The sequence below is a fragment of the Petaurus breviceps genome, unplaced genomic scaffold (genome assembly GCF_028583685.1).
Source record: "Petaurus breviceps papuanus isolate PSGF00001 unplaced genomic scaffold, PetGlider_PUasm1.0 91041, whole genome shotgun sequence".
Classification (NCBI taxonomy): domain Eukaryota; kingdom Metazoa; phylum Chordata; class Mammalia; order Diprotodontia; family Petauridae; genus Petaurus; species Petaurus breviceps.
In genome coordinates this window covers 10,507,725-10,525,905 of record NW_027187400.1, presented here as the reverse complement: position 1 = coordinate 10,525,905, position 18,181 = coordinate 10,507,725, and the positions used below count along the sequence as shown (strand labels likewise).

At 43.7% G+C, this 18,181-nt stretch overlaps 1 long non-coding RNA gene across 1 annotated transcript in view; it reads right to left on the bottom strand.

Annotated features, from left to right (window-relative positions):
* The window catches only part of LOC138154211 (uncharacterized), a 57,036-nt gene that overhangs the window by 38,588 nt on the left and 267 nt on the right, over positions 1–18,181 (bottom strand). The gene's annotated exons all lie outside the window — the stretch shown is intronic.

Sequence of the window (18,181 nt, the reverse complement as noted above, 5' to 3'; positions counted from 1 at the left end):
AGGGGAGAGAGAGAGACAGAGAGGGGGGAGAGAAAAAGAGAGGGAGAAGAGAGAGGGAGAAAAGGAAAGAGGGAGGAGAGAAGAGGAGGTAAAGAGAAGGAAAAAGAAGAAAGAGAAAGGGAAGGGGAAAGAGAAATAAAAAAAGGGAGGAGGAGCCAGAGGGAGGGAGAGACAGAGTGGGTAGAGGAGGAACAGGCAGAGCCAGGAGGAGAGGGAAAGGAAAGAGAATCATCTGCTTTCAATGACCCCTGTGTATTTGTCCTAGCTTGAGTTGTCCCAGTGGCTCAGACTGCCTGGCTCTCCCACTGGCCCCTAACCTGCTGGGTGAGACTGATTAAGTCACTAGGCTCAAATCTTCTCTCCAGCAAAATGAAGGAACTGACCTAGGTCATAGAAAGGGCCTCAAAGACCATCTCTAATCCGACTCCTCCATTTTACAGATGAGGAAACTGAGGCCAGAGAGGTAAAAGGACTTGCCCAAGTCTTTCCAAACCCAGGGTTCTTTCTGTACTGTGCTCCATGTTTTCTCTTGGTCCCCAAGATCCCTTGTGATGTGGACTTTCTACGCTTTAAGGTTCTTCCTCATTCTGGTATATTTTACTCTTCTGGCTCTAAGGATTTGCTCTCCATTCTCTTCCAGTTCTCATATTCTATCACAGTCTCCTTTCTCTAGCACTCTCTGTTCTAAGAGAGTCCATATTGCTCTGATATGCTCGGTTCCACCATAACTCCCAACTCTGAGACTCTGTGTGATCCTGGGCCCCTGTGCTTCCTAAGGCAGGCACATCACTGCATGCCCTGAAAGGGTTAACTCCTCCTCCTGTCCCTGGGCCACCCCTGCTGTGTGGCCTCCTTATGAGGAACAGACTATGGCCCTCAGTAGCAGAGCTGCTCTCTCTTGCTTGGAGGATCTCTGAGAATGAAAGGCCCGTGTTCCAGATATTAAATTACTCATAAAATATTTGGCCTCTCCCCCAGGCGTCGGCAGCCAGCCTCTGGGGGTTCCCCAGCGCCAGGCAGGCCCACTGGCCACCTCCAGCCACCCCATCACAGTCTCCAATTGTGGGTAATGGCAAACCCAAATTCATACGGAACAAGCTTCTCACCAAACAGAGGAAGCAGCTTCTGTGGGCAAAATGGGGCATCTGGAAGCCAGGAACAGGAGGAATGAGACCCTGATGGGGCCTGAGAGGTTAGAGAGGAGGGGAACCAATACCAACAGAAGTGCTCTGCTCCTCCCCACCCCCACCACCATCCCCCACCTCATATACGTATATATACATACACATATACATGCATATATAAGCATATGCACACACATATATACACACGCACACATATACATATCTACACGTGCATGTGTGCATGTACACATATACAAACATTCACATACATGCACATACACACTTACATTCATCATCACATACTCACACTCCTTAAATAACCAGTTTTGCTCTTGACCCAGAGGTCCCCAAAACTGGGAGCAGGTGAGGGAATCCTCAGAGACACACTAAGAGTTAAAGTCACTGTATTTGAAGTCAAAGGACATGGGTTCAAATCCTGACTCCACTGTTTATTGTCTGTGTTGCCTTAAACAAATAACTTCTCCTCTCTGGTCATCAGTTTCAGACTCTTCCAGAGTTGAACTAGGTGGTGCTAAAAACTCTAAGAATCCAGTGAGACTAAGATTCCCACCAAGGTCATCACTGTGCCTGTCCCTCCTCTCCAGGCCTCCTGATGTGCAAAGAGGCTATGCCCCACATGCCGAAGGGTAACGGATGGATGCCCTGCCGTGGGGGCCTGGAGCCCTGAGCCCAGAGCCTTCCCACATGCCAGCCCATCGGGCAAGGCCATCTGTGACCTAGAATCTCCCACCATTGAGAAGGGGGGAGCATTCTCTCTTCTCTGCCTCTCATCCCCCTCAGCCCAGTTACCATAGGGACTGCAGTAGGGGGATGGGGTGGCCAGACTGTGCTTCTCTCCAGGCAGGGCTACCCAGCATTCCAGCTGGCCATCTTCTCAGTTCCTTTGATTTCTGCTTACTCTACCCTTTTTCATGGAGCAACTTAAGTTCTGCGGAGATCTTTCTGGGCATTCCTCTGCTCTCGGGTTGGGGATATACCAAGCCTGTCGTGGAAGACCCCTCAGACCACAATTCCAGCAGGATGAAAAGCATCACAGGATGGTCAGCATCGTGCTGGATCTGAAGCCAGGAAGAACCAGCATCAAGTCCTGCTTCTGACACTTACATGTGTGAACATGGACAAAAACAGCAACATTTCTATAGTACAGTAAGATTGGCAAATGGATCTGCACATGCTGTCTCATTTGATCCTCACAACACAGGGTGGTCATCGTTACAGTTGTTCAGTCATTTACAGTTGTGTCTGACTCTCTGGGACCTTATTTGAGGTTTTCTTGACAAAGATCCTGGAGTGGTTTGCCATTTCTTTCTCCAGTTCATTTGACAGATGAGGAATCAGAATTAAGTGATTTGCTCAGGGTCACGCAACTAGTAAGTGTCTGAGGCCATATTTGAACTCAGGTCCTCCTGACTCCAGGCTCAGTACTCTAACCACGGCACCACCTAGCTGCCCTACAACCCTGGGAAGAAGGTGCTATTATTACTCCCATTTCATGGAGGAGGAAACTGAGGCAACTTAAATGACTTATCCAGGGTCACATAGCTGAGAAGTATCTGAATCAGGATTTGAATTCAGGTCTTTACAATTCCAAGTTCAGAACATTATACACTACTCCGCCGATCTATACTTAACCACTCCAAGCCTCAGTTCCCTCAACTATAGAAAGGAGAAAGTAGTAACTACCTCAACGGGGTTGCTGTGGGTCCCAGATGAAACAACGACTATAGTTTTGCAGCCCTTCGGGGGCTCTCTGTGGCAGATATTATTTTCGAATCAGCATCACAGAGCCTCCAAATTGGAAGAGACAGAAAAGGAATCATTGTACAGTAGATAAAGGTCTGGGCTTAGAATCAAAAGTATCTGGGGTCAAATTCCACCTTTAGCACCTACTTGTTGTGCCACCCTGAGTGGTCATTTGTCCCAAGCAGTAACCTAGGACTTGTCTGCTTACTTACAGTGGTTCTTACCAACTTTCAGAATTTTATTCTTAAGACTTCCTTATCCCTCCTGTACCAACTTCCCCTGTAGAATTTGAGGCCATGGGCTCTCATCTATCCTTCCTCTTAACCCTTTGAAATCTATTCTCCCAAAATGTAGGAGGCATCTCAAACTGTGCCCAGCTTTCCTCTTCCCCATCATACATTCTAAAATGGAGTGATCACTTCCCCTACAAGCTTCTCATCATTTCCTCCCCAGCATCCAGTTTCCTTCTCCGAGAACATCCTATCCCTATCAGTTTTCTTCCTTGACTTCTCTTGGAACAGATATAATTATAATCAAGAGAAGTCAAGAAATTGCTAGCTGATTTGCTTTAAGCAAAGAGTGTTCCAACAAATGTTTGTATTGTTGAAGAGCCTGTCATTACTAGAACATGCCACGGTAGACTTCTGATTTATTTCCAAAACTAATCATCTATTTAATCTGTCTGTCAAGGTGGTCTGTAGTATAGTCTATGACAATATCACTTGTGTTTCTGTTATTCTGCCCCCAAAATTCTCCATCCTGCATCTCAGATTCATGGATATGCTCACATTTATCAGTCAATCAATAAGTATTAATTAAGTGTCTATCCTATGGCAAGAATTTATACCCACTGTCCCCCCTTTCCTGGAATGTTCTCCCTTCTCTTCCCAACATCCTGGCTTCCCTCAAGAATCAACTCAAATGGGACAGCTAGCACCAGCCCTGGAGTCAAGAGGACCTGAGTTCAAATCTGGCCTCAGACACTTGACACTTACTAGCTGTATGACCTTGGGCAAGTCACTTAACCCCAATTACCTTGTCTTCCTGCCTCCACAAAAACAAAAGAATCAACTCAAATCCCACCTTCTTCAAGAGGCCTTTCCTGATCTCCCAAATTGTTAATGGCTTCCTTCTGAGATTGCCTTCCATTTACAATGTATATATCTTGTTTTTTCATAATTGTTTGCATGTTGTCTCCCCCATTAGACTGTGAGCTCCTTGAGGACAGGGACCATGTTTTTGTATTCCCAGAGTTTAACCCGATGTCTGGAACCTACTAATCTCCTAATAAGTATTTATGTATTCTCAAATATATAGAGAACTGAGTTGAATTTATAAGAATAAAAGTTCTTCCCCAATTGACAAATGATAAAAGGGTATGAACCGGCAGTTTTTGGAAGGAGAAATCAAAGCTATCTATAATCGTGTGAAAAAATGCTCTAAATAACTATTGATTAGAGAAATGCACATTAAAACAATTCATACCCACTAGATGATTAATATAACAAAAAAGGAAAATGTTAAAGGGGGTATGGGAAAACTGGAACACTAATGTATTGTTGGTGGAGTTGTGAAATGATCCAACCATTCTGGAGAGCATTTTGGAAATGTACCCAGAGGTCTATAAAGCTATGCATAGACTTTGATCCAGCAATACCACTACTAGATCTGTAACCTAAAGAGATATTTTTTAAAGGGACAAGAAGCTATATGTACGAAAATATTTATAGCAACTCTTTCTGTGGTGGCTAAGAATTGGACATTGAGAGGATGCCTATCAATAGGGGAATGGCTGAACAAGATGTGGTATATGATCATAATGGAATATTATTGTGCTATAAGAAATAACAAACAGGATGATTTCAGAAAAAAAAATCTGGAAAGACTTACATGAATGGATACAAAGTGAAGTGAGCAGAACCAGGAGAATATTGTACACAGTAACAGCAATATTGTAACAAAGTCAACTGTGAATGACTTAGCTAGTCTTAGTAACACAAATTATCCAAGACAATCCTAAAGGCCCCATGATGAAAAATGCTATCCACCTCCAGAGAAAGAACCGATACTGTCTGAATACAGACCAAAGCATACTATTTTCACTTTCTTTCTTTTTTTAGTTTTATTATACAAAATGACTAATATGGAAATCTTTTACATGGTTGCACATGTGTACCCTATATCAGACTGCTTACCATCTCAAGGAGAAGGAAAGTGAGGGAAGGAGAGAATAAGGGAGGAAGGGATAGAATTTAGAACTCAAAACTTAAAAAAAAAAAACAATGAATGTTAAAAATTGTTTTTACATGTCATTAGTGGGAAATAATCATTTTTGCTGTTTTTGCTCTTTTTTTGGAGGGGAGAAGGCAGGACAATTGGGGTTAAGTGACTTGACCAAGGTCATACAGCTAGTAAGTGTTAAGTGTTTGAGCTTGGATTTGAATTCAGGTCCTCCTGACTCCAGGGCCGGTGTTCTATTCACTGTGCCACCTAGCCACCCCCAAAATAAAATATTATTTAAAAAAGTAAAAGATCTTTAAAAAATGCTTATGTCTGGACTAACTGGGTATTTGGGATACAAAGACAAAAATGAATCAGTCTCTGCCCTTACAGAGCTTACATTCTCTCAGGGGAGACAATATGGACATATTTAAGTACGTACTTAATTCACTTACTTAATTCTGTCTGCCTCATCTATAAAAAGGGGATATAATAATAGCACCTACCACTCAAGATTGTTGTGAGGATCCAATGATATCATTTATAAAGCACTTAACAAAATTCAGGGCATTTTATTAGCACATTAGGTGCATTAATAATGCTTTTCTCTCCTTCCCTCCTTCTCTCTTTCCCTTCCCTTCTTCTTTCCTTCCTTCCTTGTTCCTTCCTCCCTTCCTTCCTTCCTTCCTTCCTTCCTTCCTTCCTTCCTTCCTTCCTTCCTTCCTTCCTTCCTTCCTTCCTTCCTTCCTTCCCCCATCCTTCCTGACTGTGTGTTAGACTTATCATCTTCATAGATCATAGGGCCATAGATTTGAAGCAGGCAGGGACTCTGAAGATGACAAAATTCAACTCCTTCACTATATGGAAGAGAAAACTGAGACTGAGAAAGGTTCAGTGATTTACCGAAAGCCAGTAAGTACCTGAGGCAGAATGTGAACACATGTCCCTGGCTCCCAGCCCAACACTCTCTAACTACTGCACCACCTGGCTGCCTCTGAGGGCTCAGGCTCACACTCAGAATATCTTACCTTTGCGCAGTACCTGTCTCCTCACACAGGCTCTGATTGTTTGTTTTAAGCTGACTCCTTAAAGAAGGAGCCTGGTTTGTTGCCTTTCAATGACTTCCTTGGCATTCTGGGTATGGAGATAACAGAACAGGTCTCAGAGACCCTGGTAAACCAAGCTTCCCTGTATATGCTACCCTCATGGCCACTCCTTATCCTAACCACAGATTTGTGGGGGGCAAGGTAATCAGGGTTAAGTGGCTTTCCCGGGGTGACACATCTTGGAGGCCACATTTGAACTCAGGTCCTCCTGACTCCAGGGCTGGTGCTCTATCCACTGTGCCACCTAGCTACCCCTTTCAGCACAGATTCTTAACCACTCACGGGTCTGTCAACTTTTCGTATAAAAAGAAGCATCAAAATATGTGAAAGAGCTTTAATTACAGTGAAAAAAAGCCCTGACTCTAGAGACAGAGAGAACCCAGGTTCTGATTCCACCTCTGACACTTCTTGTGCAAATTTTAGCAGCTTGTTTGTCTTCCTTGGGCTTCTGTACACTCATCTGTCCCTTTTCTCAAGGTGATCACAGTCTAATGGGGGAGACCAATCAATAAACATTTGTTAAGAGCCTACTATGTGCTAGGCACTGTGCTACACTCTGGGGGTACAAAAAGAGTCAAAGGACACACCCTGCACTCACAATCTAATGGGGGAGACCAATCAATCAATCAGTAAATATACATTATTTATTTTGAAGGGTCTCTAAATAACATCTAGTCCAACAGCTTCATTTTAAAAATAAGGAAACTGGGGGCGGCTAGGTGGCACAGTGAATAGAGCACCAGCCTTGGAGTCAGTAGGACCTGAGTCCAAATCCAACCTCAGATACCAACTTACTAGCCATGTAACCTTGGGCAAGTCACTTAACCCAATTGCCCTCCAAAAAAAAATAAATAAGGAAACTGAGGTCCAAGAGAGAAAATAACTCTTCTAAGGTCATGCAGCAAGATTTGAACTGGGGTGCCTACTATGTGCCAGGCACTGTGTTCCACTTTGGGGATACAAAAAGAAACAAAGGACAGTCCCTGCCCTCAAGGAGTTTATAATCTAATGGAGGAGACAACAAGCAAACAATACACACACACACACACACACTACAAATATATGCAAAATCTATATCAAAGCAAGCTATATACAGGATAAATAGGAAATACATAGCCAAGGGAATGCACTGGAATTATAGAAGGGGGAATTTCTAGTTGGAACCTGAAGGACATCAGGAAGGCCGGGAGATGAAGATGAGGAGGGAGAGCATTCCAGCCATGGGGAAGAGTCAGAGGAAATGTCCAGCGCTGAGAGACAGAGTGCCATATCAGTGAGACAGTCAAGAGGCCAGTATCATTGGATGGAAAAGTCATTGGATGGAAGGAAGGAAGGTGTAGAAAAACTGGAAGTGCAAAGCACCATGTATACAGGAGAGACATATAGGAGAAACTGGAAATAATTAAGAGAGGGAGTGAGAGAAGGCCTACTCTTAAGGAACTTATATTCTAACATGGTAGACAATGAATACTTGTGAAAATGTATATGGCACAAATATAAAGTGAATAATTACAAATATCTACAAAGTAGTTAAATGCAAGATAATTTGAGGGGATGGGTGCTAACAATTGTGGAGATCAGGAAAGGCTTCATGCAGAAGCTGGTGCTCCTCACTCCAGATTGATGTTTTTTTTATAATTTAGTCTGTGAGTAACTAACTTCTGGTGTAGGGCAGCAAAGTGATGCAGGGGTTTGAGTCCCAGGCCTGGAGTCAGGAAAACTCATCTTCCTGAGTTCAAATCTGGCCTCAGACTCTTACAAGTTGTGTGACCCTGGGCTTGTCTCTTCCCCCTGTTTGCCCCAGTTTCCTCATCTGTAAAATGATCTGCAGAAGGAAATGGCAAACTACTCCAGTATCTTTGCTAAGAAAATCCCAAATGGGGTCACAAAGAATCAGACACAGCTGAATGACCAAACAAGCACATCAAACTCCTGGTGTGGGAATTCTTTCTGCCAACAAAGATAGTATCTCATCTCTGGTTTAGGAAGCAAACCCTAGGGAGTAGCTTGGAGAACATGAAGATTAAGGGTCTTGCCAAGGGACACATGGCTAGACTGGGGGTAGGGGGATGGGGGTAGGGGCATGAAAGCTATGTTCAAGTATCTGAGAACAGTCCTTCGAAGAAGAGATTAGGTTTGTTCAGTTTGGCCCGAGACAGCAGAACCAGGAGCTTTGATAAGAAGTTGTAGAGAGTACATTGGGGCTTTATAAGGAAATATCTCTTCCCCCTGAGAGCTGTCCCAGCATGGACCAGCCTGGGCTTCCTTGGTGGGCTCTCCCTCCTTGGAGGTCTTCAAACAAAGTCTGGACAACCACTTATCACATACACTAAAGTAGGAATTCCTCCTCTAAGTGCCCAAACAAGATAACAGTGAGATCCCATTGAAATTCTGGGATTCTGTAATCCCAGAGGCAGGATTTCAACCCAAATCTTCCTAACTCCAAATTTATACTTAACAAAATCATAGATTTAGATCACTTTGGAAAGGGAAAGGATCTTGGAACTCACCTAGCCCAATTCTTCGTTTTGTAGATGAGGAAACTGAGTCTGAGAGAAGTTAAGGGATTTGCCAAGAATCACACAATTGATGTCAGAGACAGGATTTGAACCCAGTTTTTCCTGACTATAAGTCCAGTGTTCTAGACACCGCACATACTGCTTCTATGTTTAAAAAAGGAGGAGGAGGAGGGGGACAAATATGTCTGTTTAAATAACTTAATAAAACTCTAAAAAGAGATGATATTTTAGAATATCCTTTTTTTAATGGATAACTCCCATCTCTTTGGGGCAGTCAGGTGATACAGTGGATAGAGTACTCAACCTGGAGTCAGGAAGACTCAACCTCCTGAGTTCAAATCCGGCCTCGGACACTTACTAGCTGTGTGACCCTGGGCAAGTCACTTAACCCTGTTTGCCTCAGTTTCTTCATCTGTAAAGTGAATGGAGGAGGAAATGGCAAACCACTTCAGTATCTCTGCCAAGAAAACCCCAAATGGGGTCACAGAGAACCAGACACAACTGAAATGACTGAACAACAAGAACCCATTTCCTTAGTGTTCTAAAGAGTCTATAAAATTCTTTCCTCCACACAAGCCTCTAAGGAACATGGTGCCCGTATTATTATCCCCATTTTATAGATTTTTTTATTTTTATTTATAGAATACTGAGATTCAGACATGAAATGACTTACAAAGGTCACAGCGATCTTAAGTGCCTGAGGCCAAGGCTCTCATCCAGGTCTCCGAAGACCAGATGAGGTTCCTTCCACCAGCTAACTACCCTGACCCTCAGGGCCATTCTTCCCGATGTCTTGCCACTGGACTCTTATGACTCTGGAGGAGAGAGTGAGGCTGATGCCTCCGTGTAGCTCTGCCTCACTTAAATCCAGTTCACTTGCAAATTAAGACATCAGCCTCCTGATGTCATTGGTCCTCGCTGAGAATGAAGGAGGAACACTCTGCCTCCCAACAAAGGAGTCTCCGGAGATAAATCTGTATGTCCACCCTCCATACTCCAGCAACTCCCAGTTTCTTTCCCACTTCACCCCAGGGCTCAGCCTGGAAGAGAAACCAGAGCCTTTCTTTCCCAGGCCTTAGCAACCAAAGCCCCAGGCCAGAGTTTTTCTCAAGCTTCCCGCTGTGCTCCAAGACAGAGCCTTCCACCATTTGTCTCCCTCAAGCCTCCTTTCTCAGTCCTTCCCTTTCTGAGCTACCTGGAGGAAGAGAAAACACCAATGGTGGAAAAGTATGATGGTGATGCCACCCCATAGCCAACTCTGTGGCTCCTTGTTCTGGCGTCTTTCTCCCCAGGAGGGACCTACATGGTATCCCTCTGCCTGAAATGAAAAAAATCCATTTCTACAATCTGAAAAGAGTAATTTTCAACTCTGCTCTCAAAGGGGCCTTTGCCCCATCACACACACTATTCCAGGCAACTGGTCCTAGGCACCTGCCCCTCAGTCTCATTCTGCCCTCTTCAGTTCAACCTCCACTCTTGTATGTTGGGTTCCCATCCAGCCCTCCCAACTCTAGCCAGAGATATACTTTTGGGGGGGGGGGAGGGATCAATCAAGGTTAAGTGACCAAGGTCATACATCTAGGAAGTATCTGGAGTTAAATTTGAACTCAGGTCCCATGACCCTAGGGCCAGTACTCTATCTACTGTACAACCTAGTAACCCTAGACATACTTTCTCGTTATCTCTGCATGCTGAAATCTTTTTATACAAGGCCAAGCTCAATAGTCACATTTTTCAAGAAGTTTTCCCTAATTCCACTTAATCTACCCTCTCCACCTTTGTTTCACCCCCACCCCCACTTTATTTCCTTCTTATCCCCAAATTAAAAGAGATGGATCTTTCCTTGAATCTCTAAAGCCTGTGCTTGTCCCCAGCCCTATGCCCTCAGGCCCCAATGGATAGAGGACTGGACCCAGAATTAGGAAGACCTGGAATCAAATCCTGCCACAGACACTTCCTAGCTATGTATGTGACATCTCTGGGTATTGGTCCATCTCCTGTGTACTTTTCACATTTTAGCTTGAGTCCTACTCATCTGTGCAGATGTCTTCTCAACCCACCCACCCCCTCCTGTAGAACATAAGCTTGAGGGGGAGGCTATGCCATTTCTTGCACTCTATCCCTAGAACCCCACATAGAATGCTGGGTTAAGAGTGAAGCCTAGAACTTTGTCAAAGATTGTCATCTTTGGCCATAGAGGGACTTAAGTTTAATTGAATCACGTGAATTGATTTAGGGGCACAGAACTCTCCAGGATGACAAAGCTTGATATTAATTAACTACCTTTTAGTTAGTTAATGTTTTACACCTACATTATTCACCAGCTTATATTTACTTTTTTTCTGCTTTTTATTGTAATCTTTTGGTTTTATATCATATTCATTTCCCAAATGTATCCCTCCCCTACCCCTACTCAGAGAACCATCCTTTATAACAAAGAGGAAACAAAAAGGGGGAAAAATTTGGCAAAATCATCATATCATATAAATATATTATGTGTTGTGTTCTACTTCCCATAGGTAGATGGTATAGAGGATGGAGTGCTGGGTCAGTTCAAATCTGGCCTCAGACATGTCCTAGCTGTGTGACTCTGGGCAAGTCACCTAACCTCTCATTGCCTCAGTTTCTTCATCTGTAAAGTGGGAATAAAAATATCACCTACCTCCCAGAGTTGTAGTAAGGATCAAATGAGCTAAGAATTATAAAGTGTTTAGCACAGTGCCTGACACATGGCAAAATGCTATATAAATGGCATTTATTCACACATTTATTTATAGCATTATTCATTACTGTAGTTCCCCACCTCTGCAAAGAAGGGATGGAGACCTCTTCTTGCTGTTTAGGACCAAGTTTGAGCATTATCATTTCCAAACCCCATTTCCATCGTGCGTTGCTGTGATTGTCTCTTTTATTTCTTTGGTTGTTCCTTAGTCTGATGTTAAATTCAGGATTACATTCCCTCAGTCCCCATCTCTGCAAAGAAAGTCGGGAAATATCCTCTTGCATCTCTCCTTTGGGACCAAGCTTGGTCATTATCATTTGGAAGCTTTCAGTTCCTATTGTTTTGTTCCATTCTGTTTACATTGTTATCGTCATTATTTACATATCATTTCCCTCCAATTTCTTTCACTTTCTTTCAGTTCATATAAGTCTTCCCAGGTCTCCCTTCACTCGCCATGTTCACTATTTCTTATAGCACAGTAATATTCTGGTATATTCACATACCACAACTCGTTTTGCCATTCCCCAATCACCAGGCAAACATTTTGTCTCTATTTCTTTGCTTCTACAGAAAGTGCTGCTATAAATATTTGAGTGTCTATGGGACTTTTCTCTCGGGCTTTTGCCTAGCAGTGGGATATTTGAATCAGAGGGAATATGCACATTTTAGGAGTCACATATCTAAAGCACAAATGGAAAGGACATTCTCATCTATTATTCATCTTATTTGTTGTGGTTATCACCAAACCCTGTTTGGGAGGAGAGCTAACAATATAGCTTCCCTGATGGCAGGCACCATTTTTTCTTCATATCTCTAGTACCTCCACAGTGCTTACACATACATGCTTGTTAAATTGACTGGAGGCCCCTTTTATTGATTGAGCATATTGAGGTCCAAAGAAATCAAGGGAATTGTCCAATTTCAAAGAGCTAGTTAAGAGGGGAGCCCAGATTCAAATCCAGTGGTCCTGACCCACAATCCAGGATTCCTTCCAACATATATCACTAGGTGTCTTTAAATGTTAGAGTTAAAAAGCTTTGGGGTGGCTAGTTGGTACAGTTAATAGAGCACTGGCCCTGGAGTCAGGAGGACCTGGGTTCGATCTGGCCTCAGACACTAAACACAAAAACTAGCTGTGTGACCTTGGGCAAGTCACTTAACCCCAATTGCCCTCCAAAAAGCAAAAAAAAATTTTTTTAACAAAAAAAAAAGCTTTGAAGTCAATGAGTCTAAGTTCCTTATTTTATAAGTGAAAGATTTCCCTCTAATTAGCTAATCACCCTGCTAGACCCAACTCTGGGTAGCCTTCCTTAGGCTTTCTTCTACTATCCCAGGCAACTTGTCCCTCTTAACCACAGGCTATTGGTCGCCTTATGTTATATAGTGAGAGAGAGATTTCTTATCATGATAAGACAAAATAATAGGTGTCTTTGGCAGGGGTCTGAGAATAAAGCATGTCAGGGGCAGAAGAGCCCTTAGAACACAGGATGTCAGAACTGGGAAGGTCTTTAGAGCAGAGAATGTCACAGCTGGGAGGGACCTTAGAACACAGAATGTCAGAACTGGGAAGATCTTAGAACAAGGAGCATCAGAGATGGGAGAAACCTTTAGTTGTAAAACTTTAGAATTTAGAAGGCAGAAAATCTGGGGGGAAAACATTTGTAGACAGTTTCTCAGATAAAGGTCTCATATCTCAAATATAAAGAGAACTTTATCAAATTTATAAGCATATGAGTCGTTCTTTAATTGATGGATGATCCAAAGATATGAACAGGCAGCTTTTTGATGAAGAAATCAAAACTATCTATAATTATATGAAAAAAAAATGCTCCAAATTGTTATTGATTGGAGAAATGCAAATTAAAACAATCCTGAGGCACCATATCATGCCTATCAGATTGGTTAAAATAATAGAAAAGAAAAATGACAAATGTTGGAAGGGATGTGGAAATTGGGCTACTAATACACTGTGAACTGATCTAACCATTTTGGAGAGAAATCTGGAATTATGCCCAAAGACCCAGCAATACCACTATTAATTCTGTCTCCCAAGGTGAACAGGAAAAAGGAAAAGAACCTATATATTTTGAAATATTTATAGCAGCTTTAGCAAAGAACTGGAAATTGAGGGCATACCCATCAATTGGGGAAATAATTGAACAAGTTGTAGCATATGATTATAATGGAATATTTCTGTGCTGTAAGAAACAATGAGGGGGCTGATTTTAGAAAAACATGGAAATACTTGCATGAAATAATAAAAAGCAAAGTTAGCAGAACAAGAGAACATTGTATACAGCAACAGCAACATTGTTTGAAGAATAATTTCGAACGACCAAGGCATTCTGAGTATCATAAATACTCACATTAACTACAAAGTATCTATGAAGGAAGATATTATGCACCTCCAGGGAAAGAGTTAATGAATAGAAGTATGCATGGAATGGTTTTACATATATTTATAAATCTGTGTCAAATGGTGGCCTTCTCTAGTGTGGGGTGAGGAGGGAGGTGGAGAGAGTTTGGAACTTAAAATGTAACAAAAAAGTAAAGACAATTAGATCTTTAAAGAAAAAACTCGGAAGCCACTTAAAACATAGAACTTTAAAAAAAACACATAGAACTTCAGAGCTGGAAGGGGCCTTAGGACATAGAACATCAGACCTGAAAGGGAACTTGGAATAGAAAGTGTTAGAACATAGAACACATAGCATCAGAACTATGAAGGACTTTAGCACACAGAACATTAAAGTTGGACAGGACCTTAAAACATAGGATGTGAAAACTAAAAAGTATTTTAAAATATAGTGTCAGGGCTAGAAGGGGCTTTAGCATATCTCAGCCACAAATTATCAGCCCTCAGAGATCATCTGCCCATGTCATAGAGGAGAACATTGAAGACTAGAAAGGGAAATGTTGTAACTTATCCCAAATACCCAACTATATGATCCAGACTAGAACTTGGGTCTCTCTGCTCCCAGATATCTCTCCCATACAACATCTGCTTCTCCCCTATGCCCCAACCCATCAGACCCCGCCTTTCAGGCTTGCTGAAAGCCAGCATGGAGGCAGCCTCTGTCTGCTGAGCCTATACAAAGGGTGGGAAAGAAAAGGTCCCGGACAAATCCTCTTAGGGTCTGGCTTGGTCTGTGTTTTCTCATTCCAGCCCCATCTGCTTCCCCAGGGAGCCGCCAAGGAGAGGGGCCTTTTGGCCCCCATAGATCCAAAGCAAGCAAAACACGCTGAAAGAATGAAAAGGGAGAAAGCCTGAACCGGGAAATCCCAACAGCAAACAGGCTCCCAGGCTGGGAGGCCTGGGGGGGGTGGGGGTGGGGGGTAGCCTCCAATCCCTCATAGCTAGAAGCGGACCCCAGGTTCAAAGTGCTGCCCTCAATAGGGGGCAGTGCCAACTCCTGCCCACCCACCCTGCCCCAGTCTCAGCCCTCTTCTGGGTGCCCAGATCTGGGGCAGCCACAGAGATTTCTCTATAGGAGTTGTGAGGTAGGAGGAATCACTATGGGTAGAGGTGGGCACTTCATGAAGAAATTGGAATTTGAGTTGGGGGCTTTGTGTTGAGTAGAGGGGCAGCTGCAGTGTGGGTCTAAACTTAGATATCTATGTAGGGGAATGGGCATATCAACAGCACAAGTCAGCAAGGAAATGTCCACCCAATGTGTCTAATAAGGATCTTGAAATGTTTGTGAAAGAGTGTTTGTTTCTATCTCTCAGTGTGATAAAGGGAGTGGGCAGAGACTTCTAGATTTGGAACCAGAGGACCCACCACATTCTATCTGTACCTCCCCACCCCCAACAAATCACCCACCCTCTCTGGGTCTCCATTTTCCCATCTATAAAATGGTCAGGTTGCAGCAGAAGCCCTCCACCGCCCCTTCCTTAGGTCCATGATTCTGTGATCACGTAAAACTATCTGTGGCCCTGAGTGTGTCTGGGTGAGTGTGTATTTGGGAAGGAATGTTTATCTTTCAGGGCTGTCTATTGTGTTACTCTCAGTGACTATGTACCTGAGAGGAAGGCTTGTTTGTCTCTGCGTGTATATGTCTCTACAAGCCTGGGTGTTTGTCTTGTGTTCGTGTTTGTCCTGAGGACTATGTGTATGTGTTCCTGAAACTGGATATGTGCTTTAAATTTAAATACGTGTCTAAGAGCATGTTTCTATGAGAGCATATGTGTATAGGTCACAGAATAATAATACCCAGCATTTATATAGTGGTTTTTTTTTAAGATTAACACATTCCAAAGATTATCTCGCAAAAACCCTAAAAGGTAAATAGTCATTTTTAATCTTCATTTTACAGATGAGGAAACTAAGGCTGAGCAGGATTGAATTGTCCAGGGTCACATGACTATGAAGTATCTGAGCCAGGATTTGAACTCGGGTCCCCCCAACTCGAAGTACAGCTCTTCAGCTACTGTCCTACTGAGCTGCTTCACGCATTGGTCTGCACAGACGGAGAAGAGGGTCCTTTGTGAATTTGTGGGAGTGTGTATGAGTTGGTGTACATGAGTGTAAATTCATATATGTGAGTCTGCAAGTGGCTTTATGTGTGTCTATGGGAATGGGCGTCTGTGTGGAAGTGTATTCAGCAGACAAGCCTGTGAATTTGTGTGTATCATTGGATGTGGGGCTCACAGCTCATGATTCCTTCTCCAGTCTGGTCTCCTTCACTCCTTGAGGGACGCTGCTTTCGACAGTCCAAAGAAAGGCCTAGCAATGCTGTGTTCCCACCCTGGCCTTTCCCTTTACGCTCTTAGGCCCCTGAAGTTCTCCCAAGCCCAAATTTCCCAGAGAAGACTCCCAGAAAACCTGCCTCTGCAGAGAAATTCAGAAAACCATGGGGTGCTGGGAAGGGCACTGCATTTAAAGCAAAAAGACCTGGGCCTGGGGGCAGCTAGGTGATGCAGTGAATAGAGCACCAGCCCTGGAGTCAGAAGGAACTGAGTTCAAATTTGGCCTTAGACACTTAACACTTACTAATTGTGTGACCTTGGGCAAGTCACTTAACCCCAATTGCCCTGCCTTTCCCCCTCCAAAAAGAAAAAAAAGAAAGACCTGGGCCTGGGGGCACCTAGATGGTGCAATAAATAGAGCACTGACCCTGGAGTCAAGAAGATCTGAGTTCAAATCCAGCCTCAGACATTTGACACACTTACTAGCTGTGTGACCTTGGGGCAAGTCACTTAACTCCAATTGCCTTGCCTTCCCCCCTCCAAAAAAAAATTAGCCCTGTTACCTAATAACTGTGTAAGTGTGACCTTGGAAAGGACATATCCCTTCTCTAGGACTCACATGGGGCTTAATTTGCCCACATGCAGCAAGAGAGGTTGTCTCAACAAAAGAGACCAATCCAAAGTTATTTCTCTTAAAAGAGTGACTTTCTCAAATACTCAGCCTAGTGCTAGGAGACAGAAGTATAAGCTTCTTCTCTACCATCAAGGAAATTACAGTATAGTGAGAAACCTAGTGGAGTATTTTCTGGTAGAGGCTCTAAGTGCTGTAGCAATTCAGAGAAGGAGGGAAGTCACAGTTATCTCCTTTCCTCCTGACTTCAACCACAAATATAGGCTAGATTAGCTGCCTATTGGGAGAGAGGAGGCTGGTGTCCATGTCCCATCAGCTCTTGGGGCCAGTGTTTTATAGCATGGGGGCAAAGTAGGAAGAGAAACCATAGCATGGAAATGCAATAAGTAAGATGAGTCTATCATTAGTCATATCAGGAATGGTTGGACTCTGACAGATGCAAAAAAAAAATTGCATTATGTGAGAGCCAGGAGGGCCCTTAGTACACAAAATGTCAGGGCCAGGAAGACCCTTAGAACACAGGATGTCAGAGCTTGGAGGGCCCTTAGAACACAAAATGTCAGGGCCAGGAAGACCCTTAGAATACAAGATGTCATAGCTGGGAGGGCCCTTAGAACCCAGGATGTCAGAGCTGGGAGGGCCCTTAGAACACAATATCAGTCTTTGACAAGAATGTCTGGACTGAAAAGGACCTCTGAACCATCTAGCCTAATCTCCTAATTTTACTGCAGAGTAAACTGAGGCAAGATGGCTTCCCCAAAGTCACACAGTGGATTCATACAGAGCTAGAAGGGGATCTGAGGTCTCCTGACTCCCCAGTCCATTGGTTCTTTCCAGTAAACCACAAATATTTTCCTTTTGGTCCATTCTAAATGTTGTGGGAACTTGAGGATGGGAAAAGCCTTTGTTTATTTCTTCCTGCCCGTGACTGCCCCCAGTGCAGGTCACCACAGTTGCCAAGGTGGGCCAGGGCACGGATCTCCCCAGCAGTTCTGGGGACCACCTTGTGCAGGATTGTCTCTGATCAGGGGGTTGGGAAAGGCCTCAGGTGACCCTTGAAGTCAGTCAGGCGGCTCCTCCACACCCTTTTGGCCCACCTGCCCCATAGAGGGAATCTTGCCTGAGGCCCTGAAAGGGCTCCCCCTCCACTGGCTCCATGGAAGAACCCCGCTCAGCTCTCCTTTCTCATCCTTGGCTCTCCTTCCCTGGCCCCTGCTTGGCTGACTTTGGGCTTGTACTCAGGCCTGGCTTTGATTACTGTAGTGTTTGCTTAGCAGATGCTGGAAGGAATACAGCAACTCACACTCTTCCCAAGCCTCCCTATTCTCATCCCCACACCCAAGCACTCCCTCTCCTGCTACACACACACACACACACACACACACACACACACACACACACACACA